Here is a 19,756-nt window from a genome sequence, read left to right on the forward strand (position 1 = left end):
GACTGGCCCAGACCCCAAGGGCATCCCCAAAGGCGGTGGGCCAGGGGTCCCCATGGAGGCAGCAGGTGTGGGGCTCAGGAGGGGGCAGTGAGGGAGGGGCGGGGAAGCTTCTAGGGCTGAAATCAGGGTGGAGCGGGCAGGATGGAGGAGAGGGGGCAGGGCTGAGACCTATGCAGTTCCAGAGCCACTCTCGGGGTCTCCACTGTGCGCTTGCTCAGCTGTGGCCACCTTGAAGTTCTCAGTTCCTAGCCCTGGGGGAGTGAGGCCCCACCTGCTCCCCGCTCCCTGCCTGAACCCCAGTCCCTCCATTCTGACTCTTCTCCCTGCTCCCCTGCCAATGCTGCAGGAAGGAGCCTAGGGGGGGGCCGGGATGGGGAAGGGGGTGGGAAGGGGGGTGGCGGGGTGGAGCGTGGCCCCAATGTGAGCTGCGGGAGGTGGGGAAGTAGAGTGGGGAGAGAGCCTTGTCCTTGCGTGTTCCCAGCCCCCTCCTCCAGGAAGGCCCCTGGGCCCCAGCCTGGCCTAGGCCCTCTCCCCACACCTTCCTTCCTGCCCCTTGGGGGCTCTCCCTCCTGGCTCCTGTGCTGTAAGTCGGGGGAGGAGGGGGCCCCCATACTTGTGAGCTTATAGACACAGCTCACCCAGGCAGGCATCTCGGCTCTGGCTCCGGTGCCAATATATGGGGTGTGAAAGGCAGAGCGGGAGCAGGGCAATTAGACTTGCAAATGGCCCCACAGCCCTGGAGCGGGGCCTAGGGTGAGACCCAGCCCTGCTAGCGGAGGTCACCCCAGTGCAAGGCCGCGGGGGAGATTGAGGAGGGGTTGGGGTCCCTTGCTCAGGGCCGGCCAGCCCACCCCCCACTCCGAGGTCACAGACAGGCTGCAGAGGAAGGTGCCACGTGCTGCCACTCCTCCTGCCATCTGGGCCCCTCCCCTCCGTGCTTCGCCTCCTCCCTGGATGTTCCTCAGCCGCCCCACCCTGTGGGTGCCCTTGCTCTGTCCTTTTGGTGGCCCTCCTCCCTCTCCCCTCTCCCCCAGGACCACCTTGCCCCGCCCTGTGGCTTCATGCCCCCAGATCTGTGATTCTGTCGCCCCTACCCCCCACCCCTGGCCTCTGCCCTGTGCCCCTTGGACTCCCCAGGCCTGCAGGATCAAAACCAGTGCTTTCTCTTCCCTCAAACCCACCCCTCACCCTGCCCTCCGCCCCACTGTGGGAACTCCATCCTCCTCCCAGAACCTGGGGTGACCTGGGCTGCCCACTGCCCCCTGAGGCCTCCAACCCCACCCCATGGCCACACCAGTCCTGACCCTCGGCTCTCAGGCATGACCGGGAGAGACCCAGGTGTCTCCATCCTGGGGAGGGAGGAAGGGGGGGGGGCGTCTCTCAGTGACAGGCCAGAAGGTACTCTGTACTCGCAACTCAGCATTTCACTCAAAAAGACAACATGTATTTCCCGTGAAATCTGGTCTGCTCTTTTTAGTCTGCTTTTGGTCATTGCTTTGTTTGCTGAGCTGCTTCCCGACGTGGTCGAGCCGACCAATCCTGCAGTGGATTTCGCAGTCCGTCTGATGTGTTCCTCGTGGACGCACCTGAGGGTCTCCTGCTCTTTCTCGAAACAAATATTTGCATGGAATCCTCTGTTGCTCAGCTCAGCCCCCGGGAGCTCTGTGGCCGAGGGGGACGCCATACCCTGTGCGGTGAGCAGTCAAGGTCGGGCTAAGGCTAGGGTGGTGGGGGCGCCTTCCACAGAGACCCAGCCTCCGCCCCACAAACCCAATCAACACGGGAGTGATGCTGTGCCTTTGGGGAGAGGTGCCTGTCCCACCGCTGCTCAGGCTGAGCTCCTATAGGCCCCAGAAGCAGGACATACGGTCTAGCAAGTGACCTGCAGTCTGGGAGGCAATCTAGGCCAGGAAAGAAGTCAGAGAACGTATGTGGGGGGGCTCGGAGGAAGGGAGGTTCTGGGGCAGGGGTAGTCAGGGAAGGCTTCCTGGAAGAGGAGACACTTAGTGAGATCCTGGAAGGCAGAGAGGACTAGACAGGCAGGGGTGAGTGTCCTCCTGGCAGAAAGGATGCTAGGTGTAATTGCAGGGGATGTGTATGGCGAGGCGGGCAGTTCAGTTCCATTGCTGTCTTGGCTGCCAGGGGAGGGGAGGCCCATCCGGGGTGGCCAGGCTGAGATGGGGCCTCGGGAGGAAAGAGGAGTGCTGGCCACCTCCCTTGCGGTCCACTGAGCACCCGAGACCTCGTTCAGCCCTCGCAGCATCCCTGCCCTGCAGCTCCAGGCCTCTCCATAGACCCTCCACCGGTGGGTGGGGAGCTGGGCCCAGCACGCTGCTGGTGTTTGGCGTGCTGGGCCTCTGGCCACGGCCTCACCCACAGCCCTTCTGGTTTAGGAGGCTGGTGAGGTGGGAGCCCCGGGACTACAGGATTGCCAACATGGCTTTGGGAACCTGTTTAGTCTGAAATGCTTTAGACAGTCCAGGGGACCCACAGGCAGCTCCAGAAGGAAGCTTTGGGCTGAGACACAGAATTCGTCCGTTCGTTCAGTCATTCATTCATTTATGTCAGGCAGGTATGGAGGCAGGGACCATGCTGGGAGCCGGCTCCTCTTGGCCAGTGAGAGCTGCTAAGTTTTCAGGGCTTTCGTGAGCCATTTGTGAAGCATATCCGTCATTATGCTGGGCCGTGGTGCCGGGTCTGTCTCACCCTGTCCCCGCTGCAGAGCCCTGCGCGAGGCCAGCCCCTAGAAGTGGTCAGATGGTCTGAAGAGGGAGGGCTCTGCCACCCGGGTGTGTGGCCCCTGGCAAGTCCCTCGACCTCCCTGAGCTTCATTTTTCTCCTCTATAAACTGGGGACACCGATCCAGGACCTGTGCGCGCACCGGCCCGGGCTTGCTGGAGCTGACCGCATGGGTGTGTGTGGTGGGGGCGACACAGGAGGGCCACTGGGGGCTCGGGGGGCTCCAGAGCCAAGAGGCAGGAAGCCCTGGGGTCTGTCGCTCAGGGAACCATTCCTGCGGGCCTCGGAACTCTCTGCTGCTCCCTGGACCTGCAGGACTGAAGCCAGAGGTTTTCTGCAGAGGGTGTGGGCCGTGGGTGCGTGGACACACGCGCCTGTGGGCAGGGATGGGGCAGGTGTCTGGGTTGAAGACGTCAGATCAGGAACCTCTTTTCAGTGCGGGGGGAAGCAGCGTCAGGAACAATCATTTGTGCAGACCCGGGGATCCCCATTTCTGCTTTCCAGGCGAGGGCACTGAGGTTTCTAGCAGGGTTGACGCGCTTGGGGTCCCCGCAGGTGGCAGGTGGCGGAGCCTCTGGCCTGTGCCTCTCGTGGCCGGCACGAGTGTCCCCCTGAGCTGCCCTCCAGGACGGGCTGGCCTAGTCCTGGGCATCAGGGGTGCAGGGCGGTCGTGGCCCAGACGCAGGCTGAGCCCGGCCTGGCCCTGGCGGAGGGCATCACGATGACCAAGGCGGGGCACCGAGGAAAAGCGCTGAAACTTCGCGCCATCCGTCTCTGGGTGATTTGCTGTGAAGCCGGCAAGGAGCTGCGTCCTGAATCATGTCGGGGGGTGTTGTTACACGCGTATCGCGAACAGACTGGTTCCTAAATTGTCTTTTATGATCGCCCGCGACTCTGCGGGCAGCGGGCGTCTGGACGCAAAGCCCGCCATTATATGTGGCGGCAGACGAGGAGACATTAATTATTGATGCGCCAGCCCACCTCCTCGCCACCTCCAGTTAAAATTCATGGTCCGGCCACGGGCAAATATTGATTCTGACCCAAGTTGATGTTTTCCCCTTAACATTATTATAATGAGGGATAAAAATCAAATTGCCTTCACTGAAACTCAATCATTCTTCTGTGCCATTCCTCATCGATCTTTCTTTCCCCAGGTTTTACCATAAATTATTCTATTCAATTAAGTAAACTCGCACATAATGGCATTTTGCAAACTGAATAATTTATTGACTGTGTTTGGCAAAAGTCTGGTTTGGGGTGGGTCAGGGAACGGAGGGGATTTGGTCCCCAGCTTGTGGAGGCCGGTCTGAGCTGGGGGCTCCAGGGGTTACCTTCTCCTCCCCGAGGGGCTCTTGGGCTGTGGGGTGGGCAGGACACAGAGCAGTGACAGTGAGGTCCTTGCGGAGGCTCTGAGGAGGAGGCATGGACCTGGGTGGCTTTCAGGAGGTGAGGGAAGGGAGGGGGCAGTCCAGGCTCAGGGCCTGGGGCTGGTGTCTCTGCAGCCCTGGAGAGGGACTGAGAGTGGTCACCTGTCTGCCCTCTGCCCCGCTGTGGCCTCGGCTTTGTTTCGCAGTATAAAACATCTGTGTTCGCCTTCTCAGGGCCGCCGGAACCAAGTACGCAGCCCGGGCGACTTCGATAACAGACATTTATCCTCTCGCAGTCCTGGAGGCTGAGGTCCGAGATCAAGGTGTTGGCAGGGCTGGTTTCTCCCGAGGCCTCTCTCCGTGGCTTGCAGATGGCTGTCTTCCTGCTTTGTCCTCACTCGGCTTTCCTGTGTGCCTGCGAACCCCTGGTGTTTCCCTGTGCGTCCAAATCTCCTCTTATAACCAGTCAGACTGGTTTAGGACCTGCCCTAAGGGCCTCGTTTTCACCTAATCCCCCTTTCAAGGCCCTGTCTCCAAATGCAGTCACATTCTGAGGTGCGGGGGTCGGCTTTGACATGGGAACTTGGGGGACACAGTTCAGCTCATGCCAGTATCCTTGTGGCCAGCTTGGTCCTCTGACCGGCCTTGGTGTCTGGGTCCAGCTGGCTTCTCCCAGCCTCCAGCCTCCTCAGCTGCTTCTGCACAGGAGACCGACGGGAGGGTCCCACCGGGTCCCACCCCGTCCCCAGGGGCCTGGCTGCCCCCCACCACTCACTCAGCCTGTGCCCCACCCCGGTGTCTCCTGCATCCCTGCCCTCGGCCCGCAGGCTGAGGGGAAGCAGGACACGTGGGGGCATGTCCCCACACCCCTGGGCACTCTGCGGACAGCACAGGCGGGCCGGCCCCGCGCTTCCTGGGAAGCAGCTTCCGCAGCCCCGTACGGCCAGCCCTGGACTGTCCCCTCGGCTGTCCCTGCTGCTGCCCTCACCCACCTGTGCTGCCCCACATAGCGCCGTGGCCCGCCGTGGCCGGGACAGCCTCACCCGTGCCCTCTGTCCACAACTCCACCTCCAGCTGGTCCTGCTGTTTAAACTCCAGATCAAGTGTCCAGCTGCCCTTTGCCTGTGTCCCCTGGACACCCCTCTGTTTCGACACACCCCAAAGAGGACCATTGCTGCCCCCGGCCTGCCCCACCCTTTGCCTGGGATCCCGGTGCCAGAGGAGGGGTCACCGTTTACCTGTGGTCCAGGCCAGGAAGCCAGGGTCACCGGGTGCCTCTCTTCTTGACCCCCCCTCCACCCCCATGGCCCCTGAGCGGTGCCAGGGCGGCAGAAGCTGTCGCTTTGGGTTGGGTCAGGGTGGGAGTCAGAGACCCACCTCTAGGTCAGCCCTGGCCGGGCCTGATGCCACCTTGGCCAGGGCTTGGCTCCCAGCTCCACCCCACCCTGGAGCTGCCCCTCAACCTCAGATTCTCCTTGAAATGGGAACAGGTCCCCCTCCCTCCAGGTAGTCCAAGGTCAGGGAGGGCGTGGAAGGACCCTGAGACACAGAAAGCACTGGTGGTTGTGGGGCGGGAGCTGGCACCGCGTGTGGTCCGTGGGTGGGGTGCTGGGTGGAGCCGGCTGGGGGGTGTGCGAAGGGCGGAGGGGGGAGCTAGCCTGAACCTTCTGGAACCCGGCTCCCTCCCCCCCCCCCCCCCCCCCCAGACAGGCTGTCTGAGGCCCCAGAGGGCAGGGACCTGCAGGAGCCAAGCTTCGGACCAGGCCCCTGCTGCCACCTGCGGGGCCTCATGTAACCCAGCCTCGACTTCTCCTTCGTGGGCCTGGGGCCAGGCTGGGGGCGCGGGGCCGGGGATAATGACAGTTAATTGCTCCTGGAACGGGCCCTGCAGAGGCTGCCCAGGAAAGCTGTTAGCACTCGTCAAATCGATAACGAGCGGCACTTGGCAGGGCTCTTAGGCTGCGGGCTTTCCTGGGGAGCCCTCCTCTGCACCCTCCCGCACAGGCGGGGCCCTCGCTGGAGAGAGCCTGATGAGCGGGCCCTCGGTGGGGGGAGCCGAGGGGGGCTTGGGCTCACCCTGCCCCCCAGAACCCTCGTGCGGAGGTGCGTCCTCGGGAGGGGTCCCTGTTGCTGCCGTGGGGTGAGTGAGTGGATGGGCGAGCGAGTGGGTAATGCTGGCCTGAGCTGTGGGGAAGATCCACGAGTCCTGGGGCGGAGGAGGGGCCCACACTCCTCCAGTCTCTGCATTCTGCCCGGGGCTCACGTCAAGCGCAGGGGCACCGACAACGCTGGACCCTGAACTCACGGCGGAGGCCAGGGGTCTGGGACACTCGGGCTGTGGAAGCTGCTGGATGGTGGAGGAAGGGGCCACTCCTCCTGAAGGGCGGGCGGGGAGCTCAGGCCTCTGCGGGGCCGGGGGGCCGGGTGGGCGTCCTGGGGGTCCCATGAGCGGCACATGGCACGCCATAAGCCGCCCAGGCTGAGAACTGTGTGTGAAACGCTAAGTATATAAACACTGGGCCTGCCGGAGCCACGCTTTTCCAGATCAGCAACTGCGGGGCGGGGGCTTGAGTGGAGCCCTGGGTGGGGGGGAGTGTGGGCTCCTGGCTGTCTGCGCCCCACGGCAGATGCCAGTGGCTCGGACCAGCTTCATTCCTGGGCAGAGTCAGCTCCGGGTGGGGACACGCTGGCCACCAGCGGCGCCGACCCGAGGGGAGGTGTGCAGGGGGCTTTGGGGATGTGCTGCGACGGGGTGTGTGCGTGGCCTTCCCCCACCTCTGCCTCAGCCCCGCCGCGTGAGGCCCTGGCCTGGTGGCCTGGTGTGGTGGGGACACAGAGGGGTCCCCGACTGCCCTCTGTGTCGCCAGCCTCAACACCGGGCCAGCGGTCTCTGTGGCCTCTGGCTTCGGGGCTGGCGGTGTGCGGACCCAGGGCAGGGGCACCCGCGGAGTCAGCCCGGGACAGAGCCGGGCCCAGGCCTCCGCCCGCACGGCGGCTGTAGGGAACTCGTGTCCTGTCTGTGTTTAAGGTGCCCTGGCAAGTGCCCTTTAGGAGCTGTTCATAGGCAGAACAGTGACAGAAGGGGACAGGAGCAAGGTGCCAGGAGAGGGGGCTCTGACTGTCCCAAACTCTGAGTCCCAGGGGAGCAAAGACCGCGGGGGCCGGCTGCGGGGCGTGACGCTGGGCAGTAGACCTGCGGATTTATCCTGGGACAGCGCAGCTGGCCTTTTCTGCGTTGTTTGGATTTTCTACGATGACACTGAGCTGTTTTGAAACAGATGAAAAAAATGTAAGAACGCTAAGGGATTGCACCTAAAAATCTGATTTGAAGAATAAGGTTTCCTTTCTCATGCCCAGTAACATTTTCACTTATCCCGGGCCTGAGCAGAGGAAGCCTGACCGGCTCAGCCCTCAGACCCGTAGTTCAAACCCAGTTCCGGCAAAACCCCCGACGCAGCAGGTGGGCACACGGTGCGGGGGAGGGGCGCTGCAGGGGCAGGTGTGGTGACCGGGTTGGGGGGACAGTTGGCAGGAGCCTGGCATATCTGCTCATCAGGGTATCCCAGGCCCCGGAATGCTCAAGGTCACTGCAAGGACATTGCACAAAAGGTGTGTCCCTGGCTGTGTTTGAGCTGAACGGTGGGCACACAGAGTCCTTATTTCCAACCAAGAGACTTGAAACCCTACAGCTAGGCCCTGGCACCTAACCGGAACATTTGCATTCGGAGAGCATCTGTGCGAGGTTGCCAGAGGGAGGGGAGGAGGGTGTGTGCTCCACATGTCCAGCTTTCCTCCATTAATTTAATCACTCAGCGGACAACAGCCCACGTGGGTTGGGGTTCAGCATGTGCCTGCCTTGTCCTAAGGGCAAAATGTCCTGTCTTCCCCCATGAAGGGAGGTGGCAGGGGGACAAGGCTCAGGCTGCCCAGTGATGGCCTGGGACTGGGGAGGGGGGAACCCTCCAACGGCCCCACCCTCTGCCTCCGTCTGTCGTTGGGTGGGGGACAAATACTGGTACCTGAGGAAGAGTTCATTTTAGGTGTGCAAAGGCCACCTGGGCTCGAAAGCTTCCTGCCTCCCAGGCCGCCCAGAGGGGCTCAGCTGGCCCTGCCCCTCTGGCTGTGGGCAGGGGGAGGGCACTCTGGGGAGTGGCCACTTGCTCCCAGGGGGTGGCCTTGGGCTCCATATCTGAGCAGAACCCGAATGCCCACGGGCCGGTGCGGTGGGGGGGGGGGGGGGCGGGCAGACCAGGGGGCCGTGCCCCAGCCCTCTGTGTGTTCCGCTCCTTCAGAATGAGCTCCCAAAGGCACAGCTCTGATCGTGGCCCTGCCCTGCTCACACACCTTCCATAGCTCCCTGCCGCTTCGGCCACGCAGCCTGGCTTCCCGTCATCCCCCGTCCTTCCCCGACCTTGGAGTTTGCTTGGCTGCTGCATGGCACACAGTACCACGCCTGTGGGGCTTAAACAGCAGACATTTATTGTCTCAGCCTGAGCCATTCTGGGGGGGCTGGGGGTTAGAACGTCAACATGCAGATTCTGGGGGGACGTAATTCAGCCCATAAGGCTTGGATCCGGCCGGATTGGGTGAAGCAGCCCCTGAAAGCGTGTGACATATCCCCACCCCACCCGTCCTATGCTCTAGCCCCTTCCTTCCCAGCTCCGCCTTCATCCCTCGTGGAGGTGGGCGGCCCCAGGCAGCAGGCCTGTGGAGCAAGGGTCTGGGGGTCAGGACGAGGGTGGGTGGGGGTCGTGGGCCTGGGAGAGCCAGGCCGTGGGTTCCCGTGAAGCCACAACAAAGACTCTGGAATTCCCTCTCTCCTTTAGGAGGAAGGGGACGAGGGACCAGCGGGCCGACTGCACCATCTGTTGGGTGTGACCGGCCTGCGGGGTGCCAGGGAGGTGGGCAGAGGGCCGGGCAGACAGGGCGGCCCCCATGCCAGAAGCCCCGCTGGGCGTGTGGCCAGCCTGCAGGTCAGCGTGCCCAGCTGGGTCATTCCTGGGCCTGGGGCTCGGAGGACGGTCCCCAGACGACCCCAGGATGGACTTCCAGGGCGAGGATTAACTCGGTTAAGGCAATCAAGCCGCAGCGAAGCCGGTAAGTGAATTTTGCTGGCGGATTCCTCCTGTGATGGCTTCCGGGCTGGCTGGGGGCCTGCCCTTTCTTCTCACCGCGCCCCCTCTTACGGGGTCCTTTAGCTCTGTCTGGCTTTTGTTCTACTGGGTGTCCTGGGGATGCAACCTGGGAGGTGATTTAGGGGAATCTCCTGGCCAGAAATAACATTAAGGAAAAATGGGTCTTGGACCATCTTTTGGTTTTTCCATTAAATCCCGTTCGTTTCCATTTCACAAAATGGTTTTCTAATCCTATTTGTGACATGCCTGTAAGCCACAGATAAAAACGGGACATTTGCATCTGGGAGTGTGTGGGGCGGGCAGCCCTCTTCCCCAAAGATAATGTTAGGTTCCTTAATGCACTCGCGCTCCGGGGGTTTCAAATTTTTATATGGAGGTTTAAATATTCAAAACCAGGTAGGGCTTTCCCCCTTCTGCTAACTATTAGAGACAGATTACATTTAAAAGAGATTTAATTTGTCAGGTTGTCGCGAGCATTAATGGAGGATAAATTACGCGTGTGGAGGGGAACGTGTCGCCTTTGTCTGGCCGAGTCGGGGGCTGTCTGGGGTTAGCGAGGGGCGTGATGAACAGTGAACTGTCTCACACTCTGCCCGGCCCCCTCCGTCTGCACCAGGGCCATCAATTACCTCTGGGGACACCTTACTGGGAGGAGAGCCAGTGATGCCACCCACGAGCCCGTGGGCGCTTGGGGTGTTTAGCCATCAGCCCCCGTCCCGTGTGGAGACCCTCGAGGGAGGGGACTCGTGCGGGTCACACCAAGGGTTGGGGTCAGGGCTGGCCCTGAGCATCCATCCAGGGCTCTGCCCCTGGTGCACCCTGGCAAGCAGGGTACCTGATCCGGGAGTGCAGCCGTGTGTGTATGCGTGTGTGCTGCGAAAGGTCCTGCTCGCTGTTGAGCTGGGTGGGTGGCCCTGCTGGGGCCTGCAGCATGGCCGCTGGTGCCGATGCCGTGAGGAGGTGGGGGGGGGGTCCCCCGGGACAGTGGAGGAGGCCGGGGGGGCAGCAGTGGATCCAAGTGGGAGAACTGAGCTGGGCCACGGTGAGGATGGAGATTCGAGGAACGGCTCAGATCACCTTCAAGAATATGAGCTACAGCCTCCAGGAGGAAGGGCTTGGGGGTCACAGTGTGGCGTGGAGGCAGCGGGGACGCGTGGCCGGGGCCCTAGACGGAGCGTGAGGCTGAGGGACAGGCTGGGGACCCTTATCGAGATGGCTGGGCCCCGTGGGAAGAGGGGATCTGGGCCTCCTGGGCTTCTGCCTGGGAAACTGAGGGCTGGGTGCCCCTTGGGGAGCCTGGGGCAGGAGGAGCAGGGGGCAGGGGCTCCTCGGAGCCTGGGCTGGGGCCTCTCTTTTTGGGTGCCCCGTCCTCTCCTGGTTCCCCCCTAATGGAGTCTGGGACAAAGACCCTTCTGCTGTCTTGTGCAGCAACCCCACGGCAGGTGTCGGGGTCTGATGTGCCGCAGGTCAGGAGGGGGCCTCGGTCTCCCCACAGATGGTGGGACGGTGGATGCCCAGTGCTCAGGACGTCTGCTGAGCCGCCAACACCCACACCTGCCCTGGGGAGACAGGAGACTCATGAACCCCCCATGGCGCCCCGTGGGTTGCTGGCTGCCCCCCACCCTGGAACCGTGGATGAGGCTGTCAGGGTCTGAATGCACAGGTGGGCTTGTGCCCCTAGGAGCACACCTAGCCCGGGGACACGGCAGACCCTCCTGCTCTGGAGCAGGGGACGGGGAGCCCCGGCCCCTGGCTCACACTCGCCCGCCCACCTGCGCCCGTGTGAGCAGCCCTGGAGACGGGCCCCGTTCTGGGCCTACCAATTAGAGCCTCTTAGTGGAGGCCTGGCCTGGCGCGGGCACCTGGGCACCCTCCGGGGACGGGGATGAGGATTAGGGGGCCCGAGCCCAGCCTGATCTTTGCTGGGGGATCAGCCGGTTGATGCTTTGTGTCCCGGCAGCAGGGCCTGTCTGTCCCTGGAGCCTCCAATTACAGCCCCCCTGGGGAAGGCGGCAGCGGGGTGTGTGAGGTTCCTGGGCCTTTGCCCTCGGAAGAATCCCCCAAGCTCCTTGGCTACACCTCTGGCCAGAGCCTGAGCCCAAGCCCCACCCTGGGCAGCCACAAAACCACCACCGTGCAGCGTAGGCGTGGTCAGGGCTTGGGGCCTGTCCTGGTGGCCGGGGGTCCTTGAGGTGCCAGGAGGCCTGGGCAGAAGCTGGGCTGGCACCTCTGCTGAGCTGGGTACTTGAGGGACCACGAACTCCAGCTGGATGTGCCAGGGCTGCGGTTTCTCCCATGGCGTTTGGGAACCTGAGTGGTCCAGCGGGGGGCTGCCGAGGCGGTGGCTATAGGTGCTAAAGGCAGGAGGGGCCATCCGAGTCCTGGCCCGGCCCCCTCCCCTGCAGACCCCAGAGGCGGGTCCGGGCTCGTCCCCGCCGCCAACCTGTGCTACGGAGACGGGCACCGAGGGCTGGGAAGCTGGGCAGGTGTGGAGGGAGGGCCCCCCTCTGGCCATGGGGCCCTGCACCCTGTTGCCCCTGAGCCACGGAGATACGTCTCAGGGGCCCCCTCCCTGTGCCCCAGCAGCTGCACCCCAAACGCACGCTGTTTCTGGGAGGGCCCGGAAACACTGACCCTCTGGGGTGGGGCCGCCCTCAGAGAAGCAGGAGGCCTGAGTCCCTTCACCTGGGCGGCTGGGCGCTGTGGGCCCCCAGGACGTGAATGTTGAGGAAGGCCGGGGGGTGTGCTGCGGAGGGACGAACCGACGGGGAGCAGGCCTGGGGCTGCTCGCCGGGGTTGGTGGTCTCCTCACCGGACACAGGCCCCCACTGGAGCACGCCCAGCCTCAACGCCAGCCCCGGCCGCCTTGGCCTCCACCCCCGCACCCCAGCCTCCCCTCCGCCCTGGAGGTGCCCGAGTCATTCCTACCTTCTTCCCCAGGAAGAGTCACAAGCCCGCTGTGGTTGGGATTTGTCCTCGAAGCTGGCTTCCTCTGCAGCTCCCCACCGCCGGCGGCTGCGTGTTGATTTAGAATGTTCTCTGGGAGCTCTGAGCAGCAGGGGTCTGGCAGGAGACAGCCTTCTTGGACCCTCACGTGGCGGCCTCCCCCGGACCCCTGAGGCTGAGAAGTGTGCCTGCCCCGCCCGCCCGCTGCCTCGTGCCGGGCTGGTGGCACAGCTGGCTCCTTCCGGGCGGGCGGCAGGTGCGGCGGCCACAGCAGGTGTGGGATTTATGGGGGGACCCTCCTGCTGTGCCCCCGCCGGCCGGTGCTAGTGAGCCAGGTGACCGGCGGCAGCTGGGGGGCCCCGCCCGACCAAGAGGGGCCTCGTTTGCATCCACCACGGCCCAGGGCCGGCCTGGCCCTTCCTGATGGCCATCTGGGGACGCTTGGTGCCCCCCCTCCCCAAGGAGGCAGATCGCCAGGGTCTCGGCTGCTCCCGTGTCCGTCAAACCAGCCTGTTGGAGTCTTTAGGAGGTGGCATCGAGTCTGGCTAATTGCTCGTTGGGGATGCATTTGTGTCTGGAGTGTGCATGTGCGCTGAGTGAAAGCACAGACGTGCAGATGACAGTCAAGCGGTGCACGGGGACACCTCCCAGTTTGGGACACACCGGCACTGTCCCCCCTGCAGACAGGCGATGGGCAAGACGTCCTACGGCTGGACCCTGGGGCGGTTGTGAGACAAGGAAGCCGGGGTGCTTGGGCTCCAGGGGTACAAGATGCAGGCACAGATGATGCTGGCAGAAGGGGAGAGTGAGGCATGATCAAGGGGTCAGAGAAAGTTCTAGAAAGAGGAGGGAGAGGCTACTCTTAGCTAGGAGAACAGGGAAGGTGCCCGGAGGTGGCCGTGTGCCTAGTCTCCCCTGCCCTCGCTGGCCTCCCAGTGGAGGCCGCTGGCTTCTCTATCCTTTGGGCAGCTCCGCACACCTCACCCCCTGGCTCCAGCTCACCAGGCCCCTGCGTCTGCCCACGGTGCTTGTTCAGCAGCTGAGCATTCCCATCTACGCTCAGGCCAAGGCAATCCGAGGGAGCTGAGGCTGCAGGAGGCTCAGCTGTTTAGGGGTCCTCTGGGTCTGCACCACCCACAGTGGGTCAGGGCGATGGCCCCGGGACATGGTAGGTGGGGGGTGGCGGTTCCCCCCGGTCCCCTTTGTCCCAGCCCACGGGGCTGTGGACAGGAGGAGAGGCACACTGAAGCTGGCCTCAGAGGACAGCTTAGGATGGCGGGGTACTGGGGTCACTTTGCAGCTCTGTCTCACGGGGGCCGGAGCAGCCAGAAGCCTGTGAAGAAGGCTCCCTGTCACACTGTCGCTGGGAGGGAATCCTCTGGTTAGTCTGTCCACCTGTCCCTCCCACCTGCACATCCTTCCTTCTTTCTTTCCATCCTTCCTTCCTTCCCTCATCCATCCATCCACAGCCCACCTTTCCTTTCGTGTGTCCACTGACCCATTGGTCCTCCGACCATCTTTTCCTCCCCCCTCCCTTTCATCCATCCTTCCTCCCGCCCATTATCTCTTCCAACACAATCGTGCCCAGTTTGGCCCTAGGCTGTGGGGTCTCACCGTCAGGCCATTATGGTCCAGTGCTGTAGCCCAAAGAGGAAAGCCAGAGGCCGGGAGGACCCAGAGACGATCCCAGCTCAGCCGAGGGCCCGGGAGGCACTCCTGGGAGGACACCGTAGTGCCTGGACCAAGGGTTTTGGGGCAGTGAACCAGGACAGGCCATTGTGGGGCACCCTGGAGTGTCCCTGAGCTGGGACATCCCCTTCATGGGGTGGAAGGCTGGCCAGGTGTGCATCCCCTTGGGGTGGGGCTGGCAGGTCCTGGGCTCCGTGGCTCACCGTGGCACCCACATCCTCTCGGAGCGGGAGGTGATGGCGGGCGCACCAGTCCTGTGTGTGTGGAGCTCTGCGCTCTGTGGTGAAACTTCTCGGTGGTCCGCGGAGCCCATTTTATGGGGTGATTCTGTGCATTCTATGGGTGAGGAAGCCGGCTCTGGGCACGTGCTGCTTGCAGCCTCCTTGTGGTGGCAGCGGCTCTGAAACCTGCCCTGAGGCCCAGCTGGGCGACGGTTGATGTCCTGAGCTGGGTGTCACTGGAAAGCTGAAGGGGCTCTGACCTGTGTGAGGGTCAGCAAGCCTGTCCCTGCAGCCCCTGGGGCCTGGGGACCCTCCCCTCCTGCTGGGACGTTTCCAGGGAGGGTCTCACAGAAGCCGGCGCCCTCCCCCCGGTTTACCCGCTTGCCCCTCTGTCTCTGTCTCTTGTCCTGTCACATATTCGTCTTCAGGGGACAGACGGTGGACACCTTGCTGCTGTCCAGGAGGGCTGGAGCCCGAGGCAGGCAGAGGCGGCTCCCTGCAGGTGTTCTATAAGCACCCTGCCCATACCGACAGGAGGAGGGGGGTGCAGACGAGGACTTAGGGCTGGTGGGGTACTGCTGCCAGGCTGGGGGCGGGGGCGGGGAGAGACAGCGCCCCCTCCCCGCCCCGGCCCTGCGCGTGTCAAGGGCTCCCGGTGTGGGGTGCGGTGTAGCTGGGACGAGAGGCGGTGAGCCAGCGGGTGGGCAGGCCTGGCTCTCCAGGTGGTTCCTGGGCCACTTCTCGCTCCAGCCCCGCAGCGCTGGGTCCCGTGGCCCTGCCCGGTGTGGAGCGAGGCTCTGTGGAGAGCTGGGGGCAGGCGTGGGACAACCCTGGCTCTGTGCCCTGGACTGAAGCGACAGCGAGGGCCACATTGGTGCAGCTGCCAGTTCGGTTCTCGGGGGGCAGAGTCTGGGGGCGTCCGGCCAGACACCTGGCTGGGCTGGGACACTGTCTCGGGCCACAAAAAGCTGGACGGGGTGGCTGGAAGCCACTGCTGTCTTGTCACAGCGTGGTCCCTGCGTGGCCTGTGGCCAGTCTGTCCTGGTCACAGAGTGGTCCCCACATGGCCTGTCCCACTTGCTGACCCTGCTGCCCGTAGCCTTTGAGGCTGGCTCTTCTCTCTGGGCCTCGGTTTCCCCTTCTAAGCAATGGTGATCTTTCATTTGGCAAATACAGATGTTCTTCCGGGCCCCGGAGGAAATGGTCGTGACCAGGCAGACCCGTCCCGGCCCTGTGGAGGGGACGATCTGGTGGCGAGGGCCATCAGTAACGGGGGCCGTGGACAGTGTCCACTCAGCCGGCCGAGCACCGCGAAGACCAGGCAGGCGCAGGTGGGTGCAGAGAAGGTGAGGGGGGGCGCTGGGAGGGATGATGAGAGCGCGCACCCCCGCCCGCCCCCAGGGGAAGGCAGCCCAGCAGGCCCCAGGTGCAAGGGAGGGGGTGCCAATTACAGCCGCGCCCACTCCCCAGGAAGCACGCCCCCCAGCCCGAGGGTCGAATGCCACTTCCCTGGTCATTCGGCAGCACCGGGTCCAATCATGAGTCTAATCCGGGAGGTCTTATGTAAATTCAGGGATTAGGCCTGTCCCCCGGCTCCTAATGAGCACTGCCGTGCGTGTGTGCACGTGTGTGCCTGTGCACGTCCGTACAAGCATGTGTGTGCATGTGTGCCCACACGTGTGCATGCATGCTCGTGTGCCTGCGTGTGTGCACGCACACATGTGTGCTTGTGTGCACGTATATGTGTGCAAGCGTGTACATGCAAGCGCGTGCCTGGCAGGGTGAGGGCACACCGCTCTTTATGAGGAGAGCCCGCAGGATGCCCACCCCCGTGGGTGTCAGGTGAAGAGAACTGAGCTCTCGAAAGATGACGAACACAGTGATGGCGCCACACACTTGAACTTGACGCACCGGCTTTGGCCCGGCCAACCCAGACCAAAAGGGAGTGGGGACTGGGTGGCCCCGGGGCCTTCCACAGATGAGAAGCTCAGAGCTGGGAGAGAACCCTTCGCTGCCTAGCTCATGCGGCTGAGCTGCGGGCTCAGGCCCAGGGGCAGGGTGGGCAGGGCTTCCTGGGCCGTCAGGGTCCTCCTCTGTGGGGGGCCTTGGATGTGGTGTCAGCCTGGAGGGGAGGGGCAGGGCCTGGGGGGAGCTCTGTCCTGGGCATGTTCTGGGGGCTCCTGGGCTGCACCCGCCCTAGTGCCGAGCCCCTGCAGGTCAGGGGGACACTGCCTTCCTTCCTTCCTGCCTTCCACCTGACCATCAGACCCGCTGGGCCTGGGACAGCGGGGGCTCAGGAGACTAACCGGCCTGAGATCCAATACCGGCCCCTCCCTCCTCTGGGCTGAGTGGTTCTGCCTCAGTTTCCTCATCAGCAAAATGGGTGACCCGCCTGAAGTGACCCCTCTTGGTGCTGGCGGTCTCTCTGCTTGTCTCCCCGCATCCCCACGTGGCCCTCGAACGCATTGTAAAGTACGTGTGTGGGTCACACAGCCATATTGGGGGGCCAGCCTCATGGCGTCCACCACAGGGCACCACAGGGGGGCTGAACTGTCACAGGACGTTGACCCCAAAGGCCCGTCTTTGCTCCCTTTGGAGAGTCCTGTCTCTACAGCCTTTCACCCTCTGTCCACCTGTCCGTGTGGGTCGGGTGGCCGGCCAGCGTGCGGTGACCCAGCCACTCTGCAGGGGGCAGGATGGGAGGCTGCAGGCACCTGAACTATTCCGGAAGAGGCCGAGACTCCTGCCAGGCTGGGGTGGGGGGCTCTGAGGTCCAGCCCTTCCCCAGCCTGGGGCCACCCCCTCTGTGGGTGGGTGGGGGCCTGGGGAGCAGTGAGGCTGGATCCTCTCCGGGGCACCCAGCAGTCCCAGGAGCCGTTTGGCCAACTCGGCCAGCTGGGTCTCCCGCACGAGAGTCTGTTAGCTGGCCCGTCAGTGGCGGGAACAGAGCAGCTAGCGGTGGCCAGCTCTGTCCCCGGGACTCCTGTCCGTCCACGGCCGCCAGAGAGGGCGGGAACGGTGATCTGCCCGTTACAGCTGAAGGGATCCCCATAGAAACCCAACAAGTTCTAATTAGACACAAGTAAGTGCTTCCCGAATGCATTTTAATTACAGCTCTGCCGAAATAAACGTCAGACTGAGGGTTCAATTGCCACTTGCGTGACCCGAATCAGTGCCTCTTCTTTCCAACAGTCTGTATGCCCTTGGTGCTGCTTTGTGCCAGGATCCAGCAGGACCTCAGAAGTGCTCGGGGAGGGCCCATCCCCGCCCACATCGGGAGCTTGGGGAGCAGTGATGGGGGCCGTGGGCCTGGAGGGCAAGGAGTCCGGAATTCCAGGAAGCGGGATTGGCCAGTGGGCAGGTGGCCAGTGATGGGGGATGGGCTGAGGCAGGGTCAGGAGAGCCAGCCAGCCTGGGCAGGAGAGGGTAGTGGGCAGGGCACACCAGAGCATGCCAGAGCCAAGGGGCTGGGGAGTCCCTGTAGGTGTGGGTCTGGGTTACCTGGTCAGAGCCAGGTGCCCAGGAAGGAGGCTGACCCGACACCGGTAGGTCCAGGTCCGGGGAGCCGGGTGAGGCCTTGAGCAGTTAGGGGTCTATGAGCTCGGCTGGTTTTCCTTCCTACCTGGAAAGAGACCTGGGACCTCTGGGGCATCACTCGAGGAACTTACTCCAGCCCCCGAGTTCACAGCCGTGGTCCCTTCTGAGCGGGTGGTGTGCACATCTCCCCCCCCCCCCCCCCCCCCCGCCCCGATGCCTGTGTGTCACTCCTCCATCCCCCCTACCACGCCCTCCGCCCCAGGCAGAAACCTCTCAGGCACATGATGGGTTTCTGATCCCTGGGAGAAACTCAGAATGTGACAAATCAGCAGAAAGAAGATCCCAGGTGCTGAAGGCAGAATTTATTGTGGAGAAATTATTTCTCAACTACTGTCAGCTTTAGAAATAGACTTTTCAGTACATAAATCCTGCAGCTCCCACCTTGCAGATAAGCCCGGCCCATCTGTCTGGAGGGATGCACGAGTGACAGACTGAGTGGTGTTGGGGTGTGTGGGGACCCGTGGACGCTGCCTGGGGTGCTCGGGGGGCAGTGAGCCCGCGCTCTGTGTCTCGGGTCTGCCGGGGTCTTGTGCTCGCTGGCCGGCAGGGCCCGAGCCATCCAAGGCTGCTTCTGAGGGAACGGACATTCGGGTTGGCCCCTGACTCATTGGGGAGGGTGCAGGGCCAGGGAGGAGGAGACCTAGGCAAGAACACAGAAGACCTGGAGGTTAGGAGGGTGGCCTTGCAGCCAGATGGGGTCGGTCCCCACTCTTGCAAATTACCAGTTTTGCCATCGTGGGTGGGTTATTTCATGTCTCTGCCTCGGTTTCTTCATCAGTGAAAGGCGCTGCATCCTCTGGATCTGAGCTCTCAGCGTTTGGTTGAGGTTCCCCCAGAAGTGAGCCTTGAGACTCAGGGCAAGTGGTGAATTTGGAGAAGGATCCTGGGGTCACCAGCAGAGAAGCGGGGGCAAGACGTGGATGGAGCAAGCCAACACAGGGGGTTGACGATGGGGGGCGGAGCGCAGGCCCTCAGGGGCTTCTGGTGCTGATACAGAACCTACCAGAGTCGGCCCACCTGAGCTGGCTGGGCTGATCCCGGGGGCGTGGCCGGAGATGCCCTCAGGTGGAGGACCACAGGTGCGTGTGGCTGGACGATGGGCTCTGAGGGCCGATGGCTCGTGGCCGGGGCAACCACGGTGTCTACACTCAGGGACTGACTGGATCTGGAGCGTGCAGGATCCTCACTTGCACCCCTGGGGTACTGAGCACACAGCCTCTGACATGGCGGGTGCCCCATAAACCCGCACGGGCCCCGAGGCCCACGGCCTGTGCAGCACAGCTGGGACAGGAAGCCAGGCCCTCGGCCTCCAGGCCCCTTCAAGGACTGGAAGGTCAGCTTGGGCCCAGGGTGGACCAGATGGGGCCAAGAGGACCTGACTGGGGACAGTGGGAGGTCAGGTTGGAGCCGGGGGGAAAGCTCTGGGGTGCACCACGCAAGCTGGGCCCAGATTCCGTCGCCCTGTGGTTCCAACCTGAACATATTTGGCCCTGAGCTATTTGACCTTATTTCTATGAATATTTTCGTCAGCACAAGGCTGCCTGCGGTGGGCAGGTTTCCAGGATGGTCCCGTGGCCCGATCCGCTCTTGTGTTCTGTTACATGACACCAGGGACTTCATAATTAAGGTTATGAATCCACTGACCTCCACACAGGGAGATTCTCTGGGTGGGCTTGACGTAGTCACATGGCCTTTAAATGCAGAAGGTTTTCCCTGGCCCGTGGCAGAGGGAGGTCAGGGCTGGAAGCAGGACTCCACACGCCACTGCCACTCAAGGTCGGGAGGCCACACAACAAGCGGCCTCTGCTTGCTGAGAGCCCCCATCCCCGGCCGATAGCCAGAGCGAGAGCCTCTGTCCTAGGCCTCCAGGAACTGAATTCTGTTAAAAGAAGAAGGGGCCTGGCTGGGAGCATTCCCCAGGGCTTTCAGGTGAGAACTCAGCCCAGCCCGAGCGCAGAACCAGGCCACGCTGCCCCGGGCGTCTGACAGACAGGCTGCACATCCTCAGTGGGTGTTGTTTTAGGACGCCGAGTTTGTGGTGATCTGTCACACAGCACCAGAA

The sequence above is a fragment of the Balaenoptera ricei genome, chromosome 2, assembly GCF_028023285.1.
Source record: "Balaenoptera ricei isolate mBalRic1 chromosome 2, mBalRic1.hap2, whole genome shotgun sequence".
Classification (NCBI taxonomy): Eukaryota; Metazoa; Chordata; class Mammalia; order Artiodactyla; family Balaenopteridae; genus Balaenoptera; species Balaenoptera ricei.